General features: G+C 42.7%; 1 long non-coding RNA gene across 1 annotated transcript; it reads right to left on the reverse strand.

Moving 5' to 3' along the window:
• Positions 1–14,126: 14,126 nt before the first annotated feature.
• On the reverse strand, positions 14,127–18,027 carry LOC128327897 (uncharacterized). The gene is made up of 3 exons (XR_008308865.1): positions 17,917–18,027; positions 17,199–17,464; positions 14,127–14,210 (listed from the first exon to the last, which is right to left on the reverse strand). It is a non-coding gene; the product is annotated as an uncharacterized LOC128327897 (long non-coding RNA).
• Between the last annotated feature and the right edge of the window lie 719 nt (positions 18,028–18,746).

Raw genomic sequence — 18,746 nt, forward strand, 5'->3', positions numbered from 1 at the left:
GAGATTGTTAAGACATTGTAAAAACCAATAAAAAATTTAAAAGCAAAAAAAAAAAAGAATATGGGAGGGAAGCTGGAATAGAGAGGAGAGCTGGTCTTGTGGTTGCAGGCATGTCTTGTCCCCTTAGCTAAGCAGGGTCTGCCCTGGTTGCATCTGAATGGGAGACTTGATGGGTCAGCACTGTAAGATATTCCCCTTAGGGAATGGAGCCACTCTGGGAAGAGCATCTAGGTTCCAGGTTCCCTCCCTGGCTTCTCCAAGATAGGGCTGAGAGATATTCCTAACTGCAACCTTGGAGAAGCCGCTGCCAGTCTGTGAAGACAATACTGAGCTAGATAGACCAATGGTCTGACTCAGTATATAGCAGCTTCCTATGAATGGAAGTTATGCACATGGCTCCTAGCACATGTAGCTTGTAGAGATGGGCCCGGACCGGTCCGGAGGCCATTGAAATAGCCTCCGGACCGGTCCAGACCGGTCCGGACCTGGGCGGTCCGGTTCGGGTGGGGGGGTACCTTTAAGAGTGGCGGGGGGGTTACTTACCCCTCCCGCCGCTTTCCCGCTCTTTCCCCGTAATCCTAAGTGTAATTGGGGCGGCAGGATACCTCCCTGCCGCCCCTTCCCCGATGTTGCTGGGAGTAGCAGTCCTTTGCGCACGCGCGCCTCTGTGACGTGCGCGTGCGCACACGCAAAGGACTGCAGGGAGTTTTCCCAGCAACATCGGGGAAGGGGCAGCAGGGAGGTATCCTGCTGCCCCAATTACACTTGGGATTACGGCGAAAGAGCGGGAAAGCGGCGGGAGGTGTAAGTAAACCCTCCCACCGCTCTTAAAGGTACCCCCCCCACCCCAGTGCCGGACCGCAGTTGGCGGTTCCATGCACACCCCTAGTAGCTTGAGCTGCATGCCTGTGTCTTTTCAGATCATCCGTGATAATGTTCATCTTCAGTTCAGAAAGTCCATGTTGGGATTCACTTCTGCTGCCTTGTCCTGAACCAATGATCAGCACTGTGATGCAGGCCTGACTTCTGTGCACCCAGATTGTTGTTTCAAGCTGCTGTTTTTAGAATCTACAAAAATGCAAGTACTCTCTTGTACTCTCTTGTCTGCCATGAGCCCTTTTAGAAAAAAGGGTGGTGTATAATTCCAAATAATGAAGTGAAAATGATACTTTGACACCTTGCTTTAAAATATGTCAACATGAACAAGGTATGACTAAGAGGCGTAATTCAGCATTTACTTGTGGCCACATATTACCAGATTATTTACCAGGAAGTAAGTGAGAGGGCAATACACATAGCATTTGGTGTTTATTGTAGTGGCCTCTACAACAAAAATATTCTTTACTGCATTTGCTGGGGATAGAGGTGGGGGGAGGGGCTCCCTTTGTCCTGAATGCCTTCCCCCGCCCCAAGAGGATGTGAAATAGGACTAAAATATTATTAGACTAATGATTAAATGAAGTGTTTGGAGACATGGAGGTCTTGCTCTTCTAAATACATAGGGGAGGAATGAAAGTGGCAGGAGAGATCTCAGAATTGAATGCCCCTTAGCTCTAATGAGAATTATTCATTTAATTCTTCCATGTTCCATGTGGGAGATGAGGGTCTCTCTGCTGTACAGAAAAAGAATCTTGGTGACCCACTTACTGAACAATGTGACCTCCGCTGCACCTGGGGGACATCTTCAATGAGTCTGTAAACATAACTGTAGATTGTACTTAACAGCTCAGCACACATGGAAATCGTACAAGCAGAGATATTCCTTAGCCCCATTCCATGATGTGAGATGGGGGGTTTTATATGCAAACAGAGTAATTTGGAAGCACCTCAGACCCATGAGAACCAGGAGTTTGTGGAGTCCTGTAGTCTGGTAAAGTCAATAACAAGGCAAATAATGTCAGTTTTCATTTCTTTCCTGCATTTAGTATGATTTATATCATATACCAAATTATGTTTTTGTTTTATTGTACATGCTTGCTGTTTCCATTATAGGCCCCCGAGTTTACAAATGTGTGAAAAATAAAAGGAAAGAATGAAATTTGGTGAATCTTTTGAAGGGAATTGATGCCTTTTTGCCTAAATTGTTTTTGTTATTTCTTGGTTAGAAACATTAGAGAGCTCAGGAGCGGAAATTTCTGCATCTACCCAAGGTACAGCAGAAGAGCACAGATAAGAGAACACTGTTAATTAATATTATCTGGCGACAACAGCAACAACATCATCATCATCAACAACAACAACAACAATAATAAACTATATTTGTTAGCCACCCCATAATAAATTGTTCTCTGAGCGACTCACAACGTAGCATTAAAACAAAAAATAAAAAACACATATATAAAATCACAACACACCAACCCCCCCAAAATACAATTTTAAACTTTTTTTAAAGTCAGTTTTAAAAATCAAATTTAAAAATCAAAATTTGAAAGGCCTGAGTGAACAAAAAGGTATTTAATTGGTGTCTAAAAGAACAAAGTGCATCTAAAGAGGAAAAGAACCTGGGATCTAAAATAAGCCAGGTGAACTTCACTGGGGAAGCTATTCCATAAACAGGCTGTAACCACTGAAAAAGGAGCTCTCCCTACTAGCCACCACCTCACCACCCACCTCACCCTATTCCGGGTGCTGTTACAGAATGCTCTCTCAGATGACCCAATCCCAAGCCATTTACCATATTTTTGTTTTTTTTAGTTGTTTTTCGGCACCTGCAGCATTTACGCCAATGCGGCACTTATGTGCAAATGGAGGGGCAATGGAAGGAGGCATGGCAGCAGCACAGCAAGACCCTCCAACCAATGAGAGGCTCCACTTGGCTGAGAGGGCCTGGAAGCAACAGAGGCAACGGAGGAGGAGTGGTGAAAGCGTAGCCAGGCTTTCCTGGCCCCAGGTTTGCTTGCTCCCCACCACCCGCTTTTCATTTCCTGTGGCCATATTGGCCATTTGGGTTCTGTGTAGGTGCATTTCAGCACCTTGCTCTCTCCCCTGAAGGGGTTTGTTCAGGCGGAGTGGCCAGGTTGGGCCCAGGGTGCAGCATGGCCTGCGGCAAGGCAAGGCCACACATATGTTCTTAGGGTGAACAGCGTGCTTTTAGAAGCTGCGACCCAGATGGGGCAGGTGCGAATGGCCAGATTTACTTGATTTACTATTTAAGGAGATGTGGCATTTCTGATGTTGTTGGTTTTTTAAAATGGACCTCTTTTCTTCAGTGCAGCATTTACTAAATTGTTCAGAGTTTCTGCTGCAAAATACAGTAATAAGAACATTAAAAAGTCATGGTGTGTCAGGCCTAAGGCCCACCCAGTCCAACATCCTGAATCACACAGTAGCCCACCAGATGCCTCTAACCCCATGGGCAAGAGCTGAAGTAGGGGTGTGCATGGTCTGGAGTCCCCCCGGTCCGGCACGGGGGGGACTGTTACTTTAAGCGGGGGGGGGTAGTACTCCCCCCCCCACCGCCGCTCTTCCCCCTCCGGCGCTGGTTGTTTTAAACATCTTCTTGGGGCGGCAGAGTTCCTCCCTGCCGCCCCTGCCCCCATCGTTGTTCCTTAAGGGTTAAAAGAGACTAGCACTAGCGGCGCGCATGCGCCCTGCTCGGCACGCGCGCTCATCTCTGACCCTGGCGCGTGTGCCGCATACATAACATATGCGGCGCGCGCTCGCCAGCATCAAAGACAAGCGCGCGCGCCGAGCAGGGTGCATGCGTGCCGCTAGCGCTAGTCTCTTTTAACCCTTAAGGAACAACGATGGGGGCAGGGGCGGCAGGGAGGAACTCTGCCGCCCCAAGAAGATGTTTAAAACGACCAGTGCCAGAGGGGGAAGAGCGGCAGGGGGAGTACTACCACCACCCCCCACTTAAAGCTACATGCCCCCGCCCATCCGAACCTCCGGACCGCCAGACTGCTGAACCGGTCCGGAGGTCTGTAACAGTGTGCCTGAACCGAACCATGCACACTACTAAGCTGAAGGTGTGCCCTCTCTCTTGCTGTTGCTCACTTGAAACTGGTATTTAGAGGCATCTGGCCTCTGAGGCTGCGGGTGCCTATAACCACCAGACTAGAAGCCATTGATAGATCTGTCTCCCATGAATTTGTTTAAGTCCCTTTAAAGCCATCCAAGATAATGGCCATCACCACATACCATGGCGAGAATTCCATAGATTAATTATGCGCTGTGTGAAAAAGTACTTCCTTTTTTTGGTCCTAAATTTCCTGGCCTTCAGTTTCATGGGATGACACCTGGTTTTAGCATTGTGAGAGAGGGAGAAACATTTATCCATGTCCACCCTCTCTACTCCATGCATAATTTTTCATGTTTTCCTGTTGTCACCTCTTTTCCAAACTAAGAAGCCCCAGATGCTGTAGTCTTTCCTCAAAAGGAAGGACTGTTAACTAGGAAGTCTGTCAAGTTTCTCGTTCAGGACTATTACTTCTCATCTATGAGGTTTACTTCAAGCAATTTGGCACTACAAACATTACATCAGCTTCTGTTAAGAACGATATCTTTGAGTTTGTGGAACTTTTTATTAGCCCACATTTTTTGCATTTACATGTCTTTGTATTGTTGATAGGGGCAGCAGGGGCTGCCCCCCAACCCTGACGACCACCCCCACAGTAGGTAGGGCAGGCTGCGAACTGTTTTTGGGCCTTCCTCGGCCTGGATCAGGCCTCTGTGCATGTGTGGAGGCCATTTTAGTGCCTTCTGCACATGCGCAGAGGCCATTTGTGTGACCATATGGCCCCTGAGTAAGTGCAGAGATAACCAGGCCAAACCGAACCAAAATGGGGGTGGTGGTTTCAAGTGGGGCAAAACCGAACCGGGCCAGCAGGTTTTGTGCATACCCCTACCACTGACCAACAGTACTTCTGTCTTGCCTGGATTGAGTCTCAACTTGTTCAACCTCATCCAGTCAATTACTGATTCAGGATAGTCACCACCTCACCTTAGCTGGATGAAAAAGAGAGATACAACTGAGTGTCATCTGCATACTGATGAGATCTAGGGCCAAATCTCTGGATAACCATTCCCATGTAGATTTTCATGGAGGTTTCATGTAGATTTTAAACAGCATCGGGGAAAGAATAGAAGCTTGTGGTAGAACCCCAAAGCATAACTGCTAAAGCATAACTGCAGTAATAACCCAGCACCACCTTTTGGAAATGGATCTTGAGGTAGCAGCGGAACCACCTCCAAGCACTGCTTCCCACACCCAACTTGGCCAGCCTATACAAAAGGATGCCATGGTCAATGGTATTGAAAGCTGCTGTGAGATCAAAGAGAATAAACAGGGTGGTACTCCCCCCCCCCTCTCTCTCTCTGCACCAGAGGCATATCTAGGGAAAATAGCGCCTAGGGCAAGCACTGAAATTGTGCCCCCTGTCCAAACATCTGAAACCCATCTTTCCGATAACTTTGCCATAATATCAGCTGAAAAATACAAGTCAGGCTCGTTAATCTTTTCATATTTCAAAAACTATTTAGCAGTGGACGTAGCCAGACCAAAAAATGCTGGAAAACTACAAATTTCAGTATGCTGGGGCTCATGAAATACCCAAGTACTATGTGGAGGTGTACTTGGAAAACAAAACAGAAGTGCCTGTCTTATTCTCTACTATGCATTGTAGCATCACCATTACACAAGTTTTTAAAATAATTGGAGAATGTGACTTTTCCCAGATACTCTGAAAATAATTAAAGTATATGCAGAGTAAACTGTGTCACTGCTTGGAATATATTCTAGTCTTTCAGAAAGACAGTTAAAATGAGAGAAAGAGAGCAAGAAACTCCCAGTGGGCCTTAATACTAAGGATTTCACACTGATTCAAAGACAAACTCACCATTAATAGCCATATTAGCAAGACATCACATTTAACTCACTTATCACAAGAAGCAAAGTAAGAGCAAATAAATACAATCCTAGCTCATAAGCTTCAGCTCAGTATTCACAAGCCCTGATTCAATGTACATAGTGCCAATCTGAATATGTGTACAGTGTCTTATATTTTATAGATATATAGATGTAGATAGATAGATAGATAGATAGATAGATAGATAGATAGATAGATACACACACACACACACACACACACACACACACACACCTGTAGCCCCTTTGGGGGGCTTCCTAAAGGCTGGGGGGGCCTGCAAAGGTCCCTCCTCCCCCCGCTGGCCTCTAGGGCCTTGCAGGGACCATTTGAGCATGTGCGGTGGCCATTTTTAAAAATAATCTTTTTTTAAAAATGGCTGCTGAAAACAAAATGGCCACCGCGCATGCGCAAATGGCCTCTGCAAGGCCTAGCATGAGCTAGGGCCTCAGAGAGGCCATTTGAGTATGCACGGTGGCCATTTTGTTTTCGGCAGCCATTTAAAAAATAATTTTAATTTTACAAAGTGGCGCCCCCCTTCAAGTGGCGCCCAGGGCACGTGCCCTGCCTGCCCTACCCTAGATACACTTCTGCTCTGCACAGGCCATCCCACAGGGCGACCAAAGCAATTTCTGTTCCAAAGCTGGACCTGAAGCCTTATTGAAATGCATCTAGATAATCAATTTGTATCTAGATAATAGATCAATAAGAGTGTCTGGAGCCATTAAGCCACTACATGCTCAAGTACCTTGCCCAGGAAGGGAATATTGACCACAGGCCTATTGTTATTTACATCCTCTGTATCCAGACTAGGTTTCTTTAGGAGTGGTTCCATTAATGGAGCTGGGACCACTCCTTCTCTCAATGAGGCATTTAGAACCTGATGGACCCAGCTAAATATTCCCTCCATGCTAGATTTAATAAGCCATGAGGCCAAGGGTCAAGCATGCACGTGGTCGGCCAAACTCAACTAAACACCTTGTACCCATCTTCAGGCACTAATAATTAAAACTCCTCTAGAAAAATTGGACCAGGTGTTACTCTGGACACATTTCGCAATGACACTGCATTAACTGTAGAGTCCAACTCATGGCAAATGTGAATGACTTTACCAAAGTGTGCTACTGAGGGTTCTAATGCATCTTGCCTGGGGCCAGATTTCAAGAGGCCTCACACCACTCAGAAAAGTCCCTTGGATGGCATTGAGAGGATGTAATGGTGGATGGGGAAAAAACATTTTTCTTCTGTTCAATCACTGCCACAGAATAGGCTCAATAGTGACTTCTAACTTGTATTTGCTCAGTCACCCTGAGTTTTCCTCCACTTATGTTCCAGCCATCTCCTAGCTTGCTTCATCGCCCTCAGCTCAGGTGTATACCAATACACTGCATGGGCTCCACTTTGCGGGAGAGGACACTTAGAAGTGATCATATCAACCGCTCAAGCCATCTCTCCATTCCAGAGAGCACTTTCAAATCACCATCCTACTGAACAGTCCAAAAAACCAGATCCAGAGTGTGCCCCAATTCATGTGTTGAGCTAACAACATCTTGGGATAGCCCTATGGTTGCCATGGTAGCCATGAAATCCTAAGCCACTCCAGTCAGGAAGCTTGGATGTTGAAGTCACCCACCTCGGTGAGCTCAGCCCGGGACACAGCTGGGCAGTGGGGTGGGCAGTGCACCAACAGAATCCCCACTCTGTCCCAAGAGTCCAACATCAGGTAAAAACATTCCAACCTATGCTGATGCTGCACTAAATACCCAGGTGGACACAGCTGGGAAAGTCTAATCTTGCCCAGCTCCCCACCAAGGTTTCCATAATACAAACCAGTTCAGCCCCATCCTCCACAATTAAATCATGGATATTAGAGTTTTTATTCTGGACTGACCTGGCATTAAACAACAGCAACAACAGGCCAAAGGACAAGCTGGTAAAGTAGCCAAGAACCCGCCTATTATGGGAAAAATAGGAAATAAGATACGGAACCACTCTTCCCCTTACACCATACCTTCCCCTACCCATAACCACTCTAATTGAAGCACCCCCTTTAGCTCTCTCCAGGTTCACATCTACCATAGGGTAGATAATACACTCCCTTCCTCTCTCTTCTTTCCTCTGCTGAAGCCAGTTTAAATGGAGACACGGAGTTAAAGTTCCGAATAAAGTAGTTTGTTTCGCAAATCCATCAGGGAGATAGATTGAGACCTACAGGAAGAGGGAAGGGAGAAGAAGTAAGTCTATCTCTCAGGTGAGAGAATGAAACCTGAGACTATCAGTCTAACAAAGGAGAATCAGAGTAGAGAACGCATGGTCAGAGGGACTATCTCTTACTGACTATCTCACTGACTATCTCTACCCCTAATGTCCCTAGTGTCGCTATAAGTGACGCAGCGGGGAAATGCTTGGATAACTAGCAGAAGGTTGCCGGTTCAAATCCCCGCTGGTACTATATCGTGCAGCAGCAATATAGGAAGATGCTGAAAAGCATCATCTCATACTGCTGGTAAACTCCTCCGGGATTCTACCAAAGAAAACCACAGGGCTCTGTGGGCACCAGGAGTCGAAATCAACTTGACGGCACACTTTACCTTTAATGCCCCTAGTGGTCATAGGGTTGCTGGTGCTAAGAGTTGATGCTTTCAGGAGCTGCAGATCTCCAATATGACATTTGAGCCAGAACTGCTTGAAACCTAGATTCAGTTGGTGGCACTGCTTTTACCACTGGGTGAATATCACACATTCCAGTGGTTCATGCCCTCATTCAATTGAATATGCTCTGTTTGACTGAGGTTGCTTCCATGTTAGCTGGTGATGATGTGGTTCCAATGGAAGCTGGCCAAGGTCAGCTGGAGCTCATTTACTGAAATGCCTGACATGCTACAGAACACCATTTTGTAGCTTTATTGCTGCATGTTGGTGATGTGACCCAAGCCAACTGAAACTCTTGGGAATGTTTTCACTAAATGCAAGAAAGCAGACATAGAAATACATATTTGTGCTACAGAACATTTAGAGCACATTCTCTCCATGCTACTTTATGCAATATTTCAATACAAATACTTTTAGTTGAGTTCTTTAGGATTTTTTTTTTAAAAAATGGAATGTGTCCCTATCACTCGCTTCCTGACTGATAGACTGCCTTTATTTCATTTATACAAAGCAAAGATAAGGAACCTACCCTTTGGAGGGTTTTTTTGTTTTGTTTTGTTTTTAAATATGCCTTCTATCCATCAGCACCAGCTGATGGACTTGGCGAACAATCTTTGCTTTTTCTTACTTCAGAACTACTATCAAATTGCTGAATATCTCTTGTTTCCATTAGAGTCAAATCCCAGCATTTGAAAAAATGTTTATCTATAGTCAGTTATGTTACTCTCCTATAGTTAAAACAAAGAAATGGGTCCTTATGACCAATTACATGAGTCAGATCTTTGATCAAAAGTTGGTCCATGGAATAATGGTCAAAAAGGGTTTATTAAACCATGATTTTTAATCACAGGGAATACATATCAACCAGGTTTAAAATGAGCAAGCGCTTACTATAAGGCAGATACAAAAATACATGAAATACATAGCAACTGGGTAATAAAACCACTCAGATTAGGGATATCCTTTAAATTCTCCAAGCTTTAAAAAAAATAAAATAAAGTCAAATGCTGGTATAATTATACATACTTGTCTTCTGCTTTATGAACTTTTCTTGCATCCATGGGCATCGTCAGGACCTTTCAATGGAGGGGGGGCGTTGTCCATAATACTGTGCATCATGTCAGTCACTAGCTAACATCCCGACTAATGAGTACATGCACTTTTCAGGACTGGAGAGGCACAATGGGAGCTCTTGTGCAACTCCTCCAGGCTTCCCCAGGCCTCAGTAACATGTTTCCGATCTTGCACAGCCCTTCTGGATGTGGGCAGTGCTCAACAGACAAGAGATCTTGACAGCAGTGTGCACCAAGATATTGACGGAGTTGTGCAAGGGCTCCCTTTGCACCCCTTCAGTCGTTCAAAGTGACCTCTTGACAATATCAGCCGTTATTCTTTCAAAAGCCTTTCAGCCCAATCAGTTTTTAAGTGTCCATGTGTTTCCTATTCATAACCATCAGCACACATACCCTCAAGGTATTCCTTTAGCGATATTCCATTTTCTAAGCAAAGCACAGCTTTTTGAACTTTGGAAAATTCATTGTGTTCCCTAAATATATTCCTTGCTATAGTAACTGCTGTGTGGAATAGTACTGCATGATCGTCACAGAGTATTATTGGATATTGTTTGTGATGCTGTCAAAATTACTCCCCCATAGAGTTGGCCTGCCCATATAACACACTGAAGTAGTCACTGCAGACATCAGATTACCTTCTCCTCCTTCTCCCTTTTTTCTTGCGGATGAAAATCTCATACAGCATAAAAACCATTTTGCCAATAAAAAATTTAACTGCCCAAAACAAATAAAAGGGGGGCGAGTGTGTGCAAGGATAAAAACAAGGAACCAATATACTAAGAGCATTTTGAACACTGGAGCTGAAAAGCAATAAGACACAAGGGCCAACAAAACAATAAAAAGCCAGGAAGCTAGCTATGTTTTTACCGTCCATTTGGAAATTAGCAGTGATGAGCTAACTGGGCCTCATGGAAGATGGAGTTACATAATCTGGGTGCGTTTATCAAAAAGGTCCTATCTTGTGCCCCCATCAACGAAACCTCTAGAAATGACGGGATATGGAGCAGAATCTCTTATCATGAATGCAGGTGGAAATAAGGTTTGTATGGGAGCAAATAACTCTTCAGATATCTCATTCCCAAGCCATAGGTTCCTACACCACCTCCCCACCCACTTCTACTCACTTGCTCTACAACACCCTGCTGGGAGAAGCTGGGACCAAACCATAAGTTTCTGGGTGAAATGCAAAGTGCTGGTGATTACCTCTAAAGTCTGAGTTCCCTTCAAGAATGCCTTCTTCTGCATTCTCCCCACTGAATACTAAAGTCATCTGGGGAGGTATGTGTGCAGTTACCACCCCTGAATTATGGAACACACTCCATTTCATTATATGAGGTGTAATATCTCTGATGACCTTCAAGAAAGCCTTTCATTAAAAAAAACACTGTAGTGTTTTAGTGATTTTTATTTAATTGTTTTTAATTGTTTTGGTTTTGTATGGCTGTGAACTTCCTTGAGATGTTATGATTTGGTGGTATAAAAATTTAAGGGCTTTATAGGTAATACTCAGCACCTAGGTAATGCCCAGCACCTGGAAACGTATTGGGAGCCATGAAGATTAAAAAGCACCAGAGTAATATGCTCCAACTCATGAACCCCAGAGAGCATCCTGGCTGCCACATTTTGCGTCAGCTGAAGTTCTCACAAATATTCAACAAGGCTCTTACCAGCATATCAAAAGGTACAACCACAAAGAACATCAGCAGCTTACCATAAATGATATGCTCTCCTCCTTACGTCCTCTTCCATTTATGGTCCAAATCATGGCCACCTTTCTACAAAATTATTCTGATTGGATCAGAGATTGAGGTGTCCAGGAGATTAATGTAGCCAAGCCTTGAGCTGAAACCATTGTTTACCCTAGAGTGGAGAGGCCTATGTGAACTATAGAAGCAATTTTATCCATCTCCTCACAGGATTTGGTGAACCTTTCTGTAATCTGTTTGTGTACTTGTATGATGTTCCCAATTTTTCTTTCTAATGTGTTCTGCTGAGAGAATTGGAGTGTTTTTGCAGCTTCAGGATGCTAGCTCTGAAAGCCCTCATGAAAACCAATATGTGTTTAACATATAAACATAAAACAGTAGATGAGAAGGTTGAGTAAGAGATAAACAGAGGCAGATGGCACAGATCTAATTAATAAAAAAACACAAACAGGAAAATGAATCTATACTATTGATTTCATGTCTAATTTAATTAAGAAACAAGTTTCCATGAATTTAGCTACAGCTAGGAAATTGTACATTGGTAGGAAGAGGGAGGGAGAGAAAGAGAGAGGGAGGGAGAAAAGCAGTTTCCATGAAGTTTCCACCTTCCCTTTCTATAAGTACTCAGATGGAGTGGAGAGATGTTTTGCTGTCTGGCAGACAGGCGTTTTGCCAGATATTGAGTGGGTAGTAACCATTGCTGAACCAAGTAATGCCTTGAGTTGTATAAGCAGTTAATGAGAAATAAGGCTTACAATTCAAGCCTAACTATATAAATGCTACTGATGGGATATAAAGACCTGTCTTATATTGAGTTTCCCAACAAGACGGCAACAGCCTAATGCATGGGATAGCTAACTTTGTCCTCTTCTAGCCCTTGAGTTTTAATGTTTTGCTTTTAAAAGAAAAAATCAGTGATTCTTGGATGTTAGTGCAATTTTGTCTTAATTTTTTAAAAATCATTATTTAATTTTATTTATTTATTTATTTTTATTGTTCAATTTTTATACCGCCTTTCATATGGCATCCCAAGGTGGTTTACAAAAGTTAAAATACAAAAAAACTCCACAAAAACCACATTTTAAAACTTAAAATCAGTTCAACAGACCATAAAATTAAAACAGACAATTTTAAAAAGCTGAAAAAGCTTGGGCGAAAAGATGGGTTTTCAGGTGGTTTTTTTAAAAAAATTGCCAGAGATGGGGAGGATTGTATCTCAGCAAGGAGTGCATTCCACAATCTCGGGGCAACGACTGAGAAGGCCCATCTCTGTGTAGCCACAGAGTCGGCGGTAACGGGAGACGGACCTCCTCAGATGACCTCAATGGGCGGTGGGGCTCATAGCAAAGAAGCCGCTTCTTAAATACCCAGGGCCTAAGCCATTTAGGGCTTTATAAGTTATAACTAGCACTTTGTATTTTGTCCGGAAACATATTGGCAGCCAGTGTAGCTCCATCAGTAAAGGAGTAATGTGGTCTCTCCAAGATGACCCAGAGACCAGCCAGGCTGCCGCATCCTGAACCAACTGAAGTTTCCGGACTACGTACAAAGGCAGCCCCACGTAGAGTGCATTACAGATGTCAAGTCTAGAGGTTACCAACAGATGTACCACTGTTTTGATCTTGAGAAATGGGCGCAGTTGCCCTATCAGCACCCTATCAGCACCCTATTTGGCCTATCAGCACCCCATCCACCGCCTCAACCTGAGAAACCAGGGAGAGGTGTGAATCCAGAAGTACTCCCAGACTGCGAACCTATTCCTTTTGGGGAAGTGTGACCCCCATCTAGAACAGGGAGATCAAATTTGTCAAAGGCTGAACTGATTTACTCGAAGTTAAATACACAGAATTCTGCCATCCTCCACTACCCGTGTGCCAAATCTCAGAGCTCTCTGCCCAGACATTACTGCATTCTGAATGTTTTTCTTTTTTCCCCATAGACATTTTGGTTTAAAAGCTGTTCTTGTGCACTCACACTAGTTTATTTTAATTTATTTATTTATTTATTTATTAAATTTATACCCTGCCCAGACTTATGTCTCTGGGTGGCTAACAACAATTAAAACACATATAAAAGTTAAAACAGTTAAACATATAACACATATAAAAGTTAAAACAATACAGTAATGTAAAAACCATAAAATTAACAGTACTTTTTAAATAAAAACCTGAGAAGGCTCGAGTAAAAAAATGGGTTTTCAAATGTGTGTTTTTTAAAATAGCCAAAGATGGGGAGGATCATAACTCAGCAGGGAGCACATTCCACAGTTCAAATGGACTTCTCTCTTGTGTCCTTCCTTTTTGCAATAGCATGGGTGTGCAAGTATACCTTGTCAAACAAGCAAAAAAAGCTCAGAGAACAATAATTGCGTTTGCTGTTAACTACCCTTGGGTGGGGGTGGGGGGGTGAAATTGCTGGAACTGCAGAAAGCAGTTGTGGACACTATTTTGTATTTCTGTGGCCATTTTCTCTTCCAATTTTCTGATATTTTTTACAATAATTTTAATGATAATTTCCAGAGGGGATTCCAATAATTCCAATGTGATACAGGAATCCCTATGATCCAATGTCACTGATATCGGACTCAATAACTCTATCAGATATATCTGATTGTACAAGCCCATATACAGATATGCTAGATGCAAGATTCCCACCACATTTTATACTAAGTTTGCCAAGTCAATTTTTTTCCCTTAAGTAACAAGATCACAACATTTTCCCATACCTTTCACTTAAAAAAATTATCCAAGCTCAAAATGGATTGGGAACCTAATCATACAACTGGGAAACAATAGTGGGGAATTAGATACTCAATAATAAAAGAAAACCATTACCATGAATGCCTGTTCTCTTAGACATCTGGAGGGCATCCTTGGTCATTTGAGATAACATCTGATCCAGGGGAATGTGCTGTCCTGGAAGATAAAGAATAACCTCCAGGAGTTTGGGGAAAATGTATATACACACATAGAAGTTGGTTGCACTCATATTTTTATGTATGTATGTATGTATGTATGTATGTATGTATGTATGTATTTATTTATTTATTTATTTATTTATTTATGAGAGTGAGTGAGTGAGTGAGTGAGTGATTTCATTTCTATACTGTCCTTCCAAAAATGGCTCAGGGCAGTTTACATTACATTTGGTTTATACTGAATGTGACCCATGTTCCATCCAGCGCTGTAATATTTTCGCCATCTGGCTGTTTTAGGGCTGTAGGCATATGTATTCCACAATTGTACTACATGAGGTCATCTAACTGAAGATGCCAGAGCCCAATCCATGCCCCTCATATATGCAAAGCATGTCCTCTACAAATTATCTATGGTCATTTCTGTGTCAGAAAGACAAGAGGACTCAGGAGAAGAGATATAGGACTGGTTCAGACAATACATTCAGTCCACCAGACCCGCATATGATTAGAGATATGAACATGTGCATCACATTCCCATGCCCAGTGTGCCATTCCAATTTTCATAACTCTGCGTAAAGATGTTTTGTCCATTCCCCACCCACCTCCCACACACTCTTAATTTGAAACTGTTTAATGCAGTATTTAACTGTGTGAGAGGGGGCAGTCCAGCCAACATGCCCTTCAGATTATGAAAACTGGAAAGGAGCTCCAGATGGGGGCAGAGCAGTGGGAAACTGTAACAGAGTTTCAGAAGTACAGATTTATATTGCTAATCACCTGTGAGTGGGGCTGATTTGTCATGTTGTCTAAATTTGCCCATAAAGGTTTGTGAGGAAAGGGATGCCCTTCTCTTGTTGCATCTTTTTTTGTGTCCACAGACATTTCAAAAAGACAAGATTCAGAAAAGTGAGACGATCCTTCCTTGCAAACTTTCATGCATTGCCTTATCTTTCTCTCCTGACTGAAGTAACCAAAGAATCAAAGAAATAGCTGGAAAAAATAAAAAGACAGTTTAAGGAAGGAAAAAACCCCTCTCACACACCCCATCCCCACTATCTCTCTTTCCCTCCAGTACTTTCAAAAGTTTCAAAAATCCCAGAAAGGAGGAAGGGGAGACAAATCACACTTGAAGCTCAACACTCGCCAGCACACCTCAGGAGGCTAAGATTTGTAGCTGTGACCCCATCAGAAATTCCTTATTTCTTGTGTATATCATGTCCAAGGAAAAATGGGGTGAAAGTATGAACTAAAAGTAGTTATATGAACTTTGTTTCCCCATTTGGAGCATGTTATATGAACATGGGTAGAAAATATAAGAGAATAATTGTAAATTAGTCTGGCCAATGTGGAGTGTGCTAAAAATAACAACCCAACTTTGAATTACAAATCCATACAATTTCACACATCTATTAAAACCTAAAGCATTCTGAGAGAATGAAACATGTTTTCCCTTCAAAATCTTGTTTGCACGATGAGTCAGAGTCAACTGTTTAAATATAAAGGAGATATGCTTGGTTGAATGTTCTTTTTTATATACTGTAGCTATTTGAAGGGTGTATGGGGTTAACCTTATGTAATAACTTTTAATAAGTATTTTATCTTTTTAAAAAATAAAAAGAAATCTCCCCCAAGAAGGGTTGTATGCCAGTGTTTTATAGCTGTTTCCCTCACAAACACAAAGTAATCTTTTACAGATTTAAATACGAGTTTATTCAGAGATAACTCCATTTTCTCCTTCTCCTTTCCCTTCCTTTTCCTTTCTGACCTCCCCCGCCCCCCCACTCTCTACAGGATCCCCACTGGGACAAATTTCTAAACAACAAAACATAAACGATACTGGATAGAATAAAACAGCTGGTTTCACTAATAAGGCCCTTAGAAACTGAGTAAAAAACACATATATGCCTGGCTGTTGTTAAAGGCTTAACAGTGATAAAGGCCAAACAGCTAATCATGTATACCCAAAAGGAAGTCCCAATGAGGTCTATGGAACTCGCTCCCTGCTAACTGTGCCTAGGATTGCAATCTTTATCTTTGTAAAAATAGCTGCAATTATGAGGTCCCATACTCTGTGGCATAACATGGACATTTTTGGCACTGTGGGAACTGCTGCATACTCCTAAGACAATGTGCACACAGCTGCACAAAAGCACTCTTTCACAAATACTGGAAATTGTGCTAATACAGTTGATTGATGGTGGCTGTACCATCACACAACTGCGTTCATGCAATTTCCAACATACACACTTCAAATAGCACTGACTTAGGAGCATGCAGCACTTTCCACAATGCTCAAAATGCACAAACAACAACAACAACAACAACAACAACAAGGTAGACATCAGCAACAGCCTCTAGAGGGAGGCTGTGCTGGGGTTGAATAGGGCCAACTGCACTCTTCTTGCTTAATAGAAAAAGAACCAGTGTATTTTTTGCCCAGTTAGCTGAGGTAAAGATTTGTTTCCATACATACAAAGATGGTCTGGGCAAATGGAAAGATATCTTCATACATATAGACAGTCCCCAAAGATGGTTCGACTTCCAATATCAACACGTTATTTCTTAAATTCAATGATGGGAAAAGTGCTAACATTTACAAGTGTTCAAAAGGGCACTGAGAAGTATTATTTATTATTTATTATTTACATTTTACAGGTATATCCCACTCTTCCTCCAAGGAGCCCAGAGTAGTGTACTACAGATTTCAATTTCTCCTCACAACAACCCTGTGAAGTAGGTTAGGCTGAGAGAGAAGTGACTGGCCCAGAGTCACCCAGCAAATATCATGGGTGAATGGGGATTTGAACTCGGGTCTCCCTGGTCCTAGTCCAGCACTCTAACCACTACACCGCACTGGCTAAAATTAAAATTAATTTAAATTAAATTAAAATTAAAATTAAATTAAAATCAGCATGCTTGACATGAGAGTTAAGACCAATTTTTCTCGAGATGACCCTGAACAATTCATGTATGTGCTGGTTCTCACCTGCAAAACTCTTATGGGCTTAGCACCTGTATATCTCCAGGATCACCGCTCTCAGCCGGTTGTATCCCATCCTGTAAGGTCCTCTCAGTTGGCCATCCTTAGTGTCCTGGGCCCTGGGGTAGTGCGTGGTGCCTGGGCCCGTAGGAGGGCCTTCTCTGTAGCCGCCCCTCTTCTTTGAAACACCGTCTTCCCCAGATTCATTCAGCCCCCTCCTTAGTGGTTTTTAAGGCCCTTCTTAAGACCTACCATATTTTCCAGACTTTTGCCTTTAATTTTAAAAAATATATAGTTATTTTTCACTGCCTAGAGTCTTTGGAAGAGATGGTATACAAGAAATTTTAATAAATTAATGAATAAATGTATGGTGCAATTAAGGCTTACACCAACCCTCCAATGTTTGGGGTTTTTTTTCCTGCCAGCATGCTTTACATTTTAATAAGTGTGTAAATGTTTAAGTCTTATAAACCTGTTAAAGAACATACAAGAATAATGCCAAAGCTGAAATCTGCCTGGGCGAGAACTTCCACAGATAAGTGGGCATCTGGCAAGACCTCCAAGCTGCCCTCAAGCATACAAATGGAATGGTAAACATTATCACCAGGTAAAGAAGTGAGGTTTCCTGAGGCTGCAGTAAGTAAAGCCTGTTACATCTTCTGGTATTAATCATAGTAAGTGCTTTATCTCTGGCTGTCATGTTTAGTTTCTGCATGCAATTTACCTCTCAGGCAAGCTGTTCACAGTATCAGTCCGTCTTATCTCAGAACTTATAGTCTTCAAGTGCCTAAATGTATTTCCACCAGAGTTCCCACAGTTAATGCGACAAAAGCCGACATAAGTGCTATTTTAAGACTGAGCTGCAGCCCTTTACAAAAAGCAGGGCTGCTTATATTCTGACCACTCCTATCAGATGAGGGCGAAGGGGGGAAGAGGACAGATCCAAGCTCAGACCAAACTATAGCTTTTACAGGACTCTGAGGTGTTCCTGTGGCCGCGTGCACCTTCCTGTCTACCCTCCCTTTTATCTTGACACTAATTGAATGTTAGCATTCCATTTTCTATCCCACATATTGCCAGGATTGCCTAAATGCTTTCAAAACGGTGGTGATTATTTGCCAAACTATCGTTTTTTGAAGAGCTACAGTAAATTCCTTACAGTTTAATACTATGAACATTTATATACCACTTTTCAACAGAAGTTTTCAGAGCAGTTAACATAGACACGTAAAAAATAAATGAGATGGTTCCCTGTCCCAAGAGGGCTCACAATCTAAAAAGAAACATCTGGTAGACTCTAGCAACAGCCACTGGAGGGATGCTGTGCTGGGGCTGGATAAGGCCTGTTGCTCTCCCCTGCTAAATGGAAGAGATTCACCACTTTAAATGGTGCACCTTTGCACAGATAGCAGGGGTTTCTCATGGGACTTTTACACACATGGCTTTTAGTTCACATCTCCTCCGGAATGGAGGATGCGAGTCCATATATCAGCTGGATTTACCCCGAAGTTGCAGCGGGCTATTAGGGACCAGTTCACACACGATTCTGCTTTT

The sequence above is a fragment of the Hemicordylus capensis genome, chromosome 5 (genome assembly GCF_027244095.1).
Source record: "Hemicordylus capensis ecotype Gifberg chromosome 5, rHemCap1.1.pri, whole genome shotgun sequence".
NCBI classification, from domain to species: domain Eukaryota; kingdom Metazoa; phylum Chordata; class Lepidosauria; order Squamata; family Cordylidae; genus Hemicordylus; species Hemicordylus capensis.